Source organism: Oryx dammah, unplaced genomic scaffold, assembly GCF_014754425.2.
Source record: "Oryx dammah isolate SB20612 unplaced genomic scaffold, SCBI_Odam_1.1 HiC_scaffold_16, whole genome shotgun sequence".
NCBI lineage: Eukaryota > Metazoa > Chordata > Mammalia > Artiodactyla > Bovidae > Oryx > Oryx dammah.
Genome location: NW_024070200.1, coordinates 36,985,433 through 36,991,568, shown reverse-complemented (window position 1 = coordinate 36,991,568; position 6,136 = coordinate 36,985,433).

Genomic DNA, 6,136 nt, shown 5'->3' with positions numbered 1-6,136 from the left:
AGTCTATTCCTGGGTAGACTATTCCAAAGGGGAACAAGATTTAGCAGAATTACATAAACATTGTTTTATATTGCAACGTTTCACACTCTTCTCCCAATCTGGGATTGATCATATTAACAATTATTGAGAGCTTACCCCATGCTAGGCTTTTTATGACCATTTGCTCAATTAATTTCCATCACAACCTTTAGGTGGAAGGTATTATGGAGAAGGAAATGGCAACCCACTCCAGTATTCCTGCCTGGAGAATCCCAGGGACAGAGGAGCCTGGTGGGCTGACATCTATAGGGTTGTGCAGAGTTGGACACGACTGAAGTGACTTAGCATACATGCATGCATTATGGTTATCAGCCTCATTTTACTGGTGGGTAATTGAGGCTTAGAAAGATTAACAAATTTACCCAGAGCCACACAGAGAGTAAGTGGTGTAGGGCAGAGAGCACATTCTCAGCCACACACAAAACTGTTTACTGTCTTACCTGCCATTACAACCCTGCACGCCCTCCTTAAAGATGCCCATTTGCTTGTCCTTAATCATCTCGTTCTCTACAGTCTCCCTAGCTAATCACCTTCTCCAGGCACTCTTAGCAACACCTTTTCATCTCAAACTTCTATTGATTAGCACTAGCAGCAGCAGGCAGCTATTCATTCATTAACCCTTTTGCAAGTACCACCTCTGTGCCTCACAGTTCTAGGTGGTGAGTGTTTAACAGTGAGCAAGACAAATCCTTGCCCCCATGGAGCTCACTTTCTGGTAGAGGAGGTAGACCTTAAACAAATAGGCAGGTAGGTTTATGACATGATATTGAGTAGTGATAGAAAATAATTCAGAAAGTAGCATTGACATATATACTCAGTCGCTCAGTCGTGTCTGACTTTGCAATGCCAGGAACCGCAGCACACAAGGCCTCCCTTCCATCACCAACTCCTGGAGTCCACCCAAAACCATGTCCATTGAGTCAATGATGCCACCAACCATCTCATCCTCTGTCGTCCCCTTCTCCTCCTGCCCTCAATCTTTCCCAGCATCAGGGTCTTTTCAAATGAATCAGCTCTTCGCATCAGGTGGCTAAAGTATTGGAGTTTCAGCTGAAAAATCAGTCCTACCAATGAACACCCAGGACTGATCTCCTTTAGAATGGACTGGTTGGATCTCCTTGCAGTCCAAGGGACTCTCAAGAGTCTTCTCCAACACCACAGTTCAAAAGCATCAGTTCTTTGGCACTCAGCTTTCTTTATAGTCCAACTCTCACATCCATACATGACCACTGGAAAAACCATAGCCTTGACTAGACAGACCTTTGTTGGCAAAGTAATGTCTCTGCTTTTTAATATGCTGTCTAGGTTGGTCATAACTTTCCTTCCAAGAAGTAAGCGTCTTTTAATTTCATGGCTGCAATCACCATCTGCAGTGATTTTGGAGCCCAGAAAAATGAAGTCAGCCACTGTTTCCACTGTTTCCCCATCTATTTGCCATGAGGTGATGGGACTGGATGCCATGATCTTCATTTTCTGAATGTTGAGCTTTAAGCCAACTTTTTCACTCTCCTCTTTTACTTTCATCAAGAGGCTCTTTAGTTCTTCTTCACTTTCTGCCATAAGGGTGGTGTCATCTGCATATCTGAAGTTATCGATATTTCTCCCAGCAATCTTGATTCCAGCTTGTGCTTCCTCCAGCCCAGCATTTCTCATGATGTACTTTGCATATAAGTTAAATAAGCAGGGTGACAATATACAGCTTTGACATACTCCTTTTCCTATTTGAAACCAGTCTGTTGTTCCATGTTCAGTTCTAACTGTTGCTTCCTGCCCTGCATACAGGTTTCTCAAGAGGCAGGTCACCATGTGTAAAACAGCTAGCTAGTGAGAAGCAGCTGTTTAGCGCAGGGAGCTCAGCTCTGGTGCTCTGTGATGACCTAGAGGGGTGTGATGTGGGTGGGTGTGAGGGAGGCTCAAGAGGGAGAGGATATATAGCTGATTTATGTTGTTGTACAGTAGAAACCAACACAACACTGAAAAGCAACTATAGCCCAATTAAAAAATAAAATAAATATTTTAAAAAGAAAAGAATTCAGAGGAAAGGCATAGCGAGTGATGAGAGAAGTCCTCTGAGAGGACATGGAAGGAGACCCAGCTGAAGTTAGGGAGCAAGCTGTGTGAATATTTAGAGGAAGAACCAAAGATGGGAATAGTAAGTACAAGGGCCCTGAGGCAGAAATGGGATCAGTAGGAAAAAGAACGTTAAAGAGCCTAGTGTGCAGGAGGTCAGTGGAAAGCAGAGAATGCAGTCAGCAAAGGCAGATCACCAAGGGCCTAGTAAGCCATATGTGATGGAAAGATACTGCAAGGCTTTGAGCAGGCTAGGAACACCCTCTGACTTCAGGTTTTTGTTTTTTTTTTTTTGGGGGGGGGCAAGGGGCTCATGTTCACCACAGACGGGAGGCCAGTTGGGGAGAAGGTGGCAGGTGGCACAGCCACCTTATACAGCATGCCATACTGGTCCACTGTCAGACCAGTGATGGCCTCAGCTCCATCACCCCCCAGGCTGACTCTGGCTCCTGCCTGGCTCTGCCCGGCCACCACAACCCCTCGGGACCATTCAGAAGCATCACTGGAGGGTGTGTGGTTAGTTGAGCAGCTGGTGGTTCTCCCCATATCCTCGCTGGTCACGGGGAGGTCTCGTTTCTTTGGTGGAAGGCATTCCTGACTCCGCTCATGAACAGGTTTCATATTGCTTTGTGGTGTTCCTGGAGCCTGGAAGGGGTCGGCTTGCTCCTTGGGGCATCAGAAGGGGCTTCTTTGTGGCTCCCCTGCACCCCTCTGTGCTGTTGGCTGGGGCGCCCACATCTGAGCTTCCAGTGGTGCTTCTGAGAAGTTGTAATAAGAAGCAGTGTCCTCCCCACTGGCCTGGGAGCCGGCCCATCTCACGGCGCTCCCCGGGCTCCTTCCGCTGGTCCCGGAGCCGCCGCAACAGCGGCCGCCGCCATTCCCGGCCCCGGAGCCGCTGACTTCAGTTTTAAAAGCACCATTCTTGCTACATCATATCCCAGTTAAAATGTAAGAAGTCAATCAATCAATTAATCCTAACTGTTAGGTTTGATAGTCTATCTCCTTGCTGGTCCCCATACTCTAAAATGTTTCTCTCGGCTTTAGTGTGATGCTTTTTTTCCTTCCCCAAACATCTTCTTTGCATTTCTTCAGCCTCAAATCTTCCCAGTTACCTGCTGCTGCTGCTGAGTCGCTTCAGTCGTGTCCGACTCTGTGCGACCCCACAGACGGCAGCTCACCAGGCTCCGCCGTCCCTGGGATTTTCCAGGCAAGAACACTGGAGCGGGTCCCAGTTACCTGAGGAGGTCTTAATTCCCTGGCACCTGCACCTCCATCATGTCCTTCCTTTCTTTCATCCCTTGTGTGAGTCTCCTTATCACGCCCCTCATATTAGGATCACCTGGACCACCAGACTTTCTTCTGGGCATTGGCCTCAGCACACCACATGTTTTCATTGTGCGGTCAGGGTTGCAAACCGCTGTTCTAAATTTACAACCTGCTTCGGTCTCTCCAACCAAAAAAGAAAAACTGCATTTTTCTTTCTCTCTTCTCTCCATCAAAGTTCCTGAAAGGTCATCTAGTTCTGAAACATCAGCTCGATGAGACTTCAGCATGCATGTGAATTGCCTGAGGAACTTGTTAATTGCAAGGTCTGTTTCAGAAGATGGGGCTAGGCCCAAGATTCTTCATGTCTAATGAGCCCCCAGGTGACACAGTCAGACCACTCTTTGTAGTTAAGTGCTGGCCTGCTGGTCTGTACTCTCTTGCTTCCAACTCACTTTTTTTTTTTTTTTTTTACTCACTGCCTTGTGGTTTTACCCTATAGTGTCACTGAAATTACCAGGGTTACCAATGACCCATCTGTTCCCCCTCTTCTGGGGCAGTGTCTGTAACAGGGAAGAGCACAGGCTTGGAGACCAGAGAGCCTGGGTTCAAACTGTAGCCCTCCCACTTACTAGCTCGGTGACCTCTCTGTGTCTCAGTACCCTCGGCTTTGGGAAGGGGGGCAGATAATGAGGATAGTGCCCACCTTGTGAGAATAAGCAAGTTAAGACACATAGAGCTGTCAGAACAGTGCCTGGCACCCAAGGGCTTCATAAGCACTGGTGGCGTTCATCTCACAAGGCCTCTCACCAGTATTTGACTCCACTGACTTCTCTTTGTTTAAATATTTCTCCTCCTGTAGCTTCCAGAATACCCTCCTCTCTTTCTATTTGGCTGCACCCCGTGGCATGTGGGACTTAGTTTCCTGACCAGGGATCCAGCCTGTGCCCCCTGCAATGAAAGTATGGAGTCTTAACCACTTGTGCATGTGTGCTAAATCGCTTCAGTTGTGTCTGACTCTTTGCAACCCTATGAGCTGTAGCCTGTCAGGCTCCTCCGTCCATGGGATTCTCCAGGCAAGGATACTAGAGTGGGTTGCCATGTCCTCCAGGGGATCTTCCCAACCTAGGGATCGAACCCGTGTCTCTGTCTCCTGTGTTGTCAAGTGGGTTCTTTACCACTAGAGCCACCTGGGAAGCCCACTCTCACATTTACTACAGCATTATTTACAATAGACAAGAAGTGGACACAACTTGAATCCATCAGTGGACTTGCCGCTGGACCACTAGAGAATTCTCCACCCCCTTCCCACTTAGTTCTCCACCTCCTCTCCAGCCGCTCTTCTTCCTGAGCCCTCTTGGATGATGGTGTTTCCCAGGACTTTGACTTAGGCTCTCGGATTTTTCTCACCCGACCTGAGCCATCTGACCCAGTGCCTTGGGTTCAGGTACCACTCAAATGCACAGCTTTCCTGAATCTAGAGTTTCCTCCTAGATCTTTCAGTTTCCTGTCCATGTACCCAACAGCCTGCTGCGTGGCTCCAGGTATATTCTTTAATCCATTCAGCACATATCTACTAGTTTCCTGCTCTGCGCCTGACCCCATGTCAAGTGCTGGGGGTACAGTAGTGAAGTGGTTAGACCTGGGCAAAGACCTTAGGGAGCTCACAATCCAGAAGGGAGGTTCCATGCTAATCATGCCACGACTGACTTATTGCAGTTGGGGTGCATGCATGCTCAGTCGCTTCAGTTGTGTCCGACTCTTTGTAAACCCATGGGCTGTAGCCTGCCCGGCTAATCTGTCCATGGGACTTCCCAGGCAAGAATACTGAAGTGGGTTGCCATGTCCTCCTCCAGGGGATCTTCTTGAACCAGGGATCGAATCTGCATCTCCTGTGTGCAATTTAAAGGTTCAGGGTGCTATGAGCGTGTATAATGGGGACCTGACCTTGTCTGGTGGTGACATATTCTCCGGACTCCTCGTGTCCCAAACTGAACTCACTGTTTCCCTGCCCCTGCCCCTCCTCTGCCTGTGTTTCTTAGATCAGTGAGCAGCACACCTATCACCTTACCCAGGCCAAGTCCTGGACCTCATGACTCCCACTCTCCCTCACTGACCACTTCCACCCAATGGGAGAATCCTTCCTTCTGGAAAACCAGCCTTCTGGATAACTCCTGGCATCCTAAATTCTGACTGCCCTATGCTCAAGCAGCCTGATTTTATCCCCTGGTAAAGTAGAAAAAGAGCAAATGAGGGGCTGAGGTTCATCCCCAGAAATGCAGACCCACTGTGTGTCCCGCTGCACCTGACTGTGGCCCTCCATATGGGGGGTGAGGGGAGGCTGGGCATGCATGTCTTCTCTTACTGACTCTCAGCTGACAACTTTCCCCAGTCAACCCTGTTTCTTAATCTATATCCCATGAAGAAAAACACACTCTGATTTCACACTGTGTGACACAAAGTGGCTATGTTTTACCAAAAAAGGAAATGATATATTTATTTTTTGCACTGTGAAAACTGTGTCTGCTTACAGTGATTAGTGTCTTTATTAGACCAGCTCTACAGCCCCATTTGGGACATAGGAGAAAAAAATGTAGATACAGATATATAGGGCCTCCCAGGTGGTGCTAGTGGTAAAGAACCTGCCTGCCAATGCAGGAGAAACGAGAAACTCGGGTTCGATCCCTGGGTTGGGAAGATCCCCTGGAGGAGAATATGGCAACCCACTCCAGTATTCTTGCCTGGAGAGTCTCATGAACAGAGG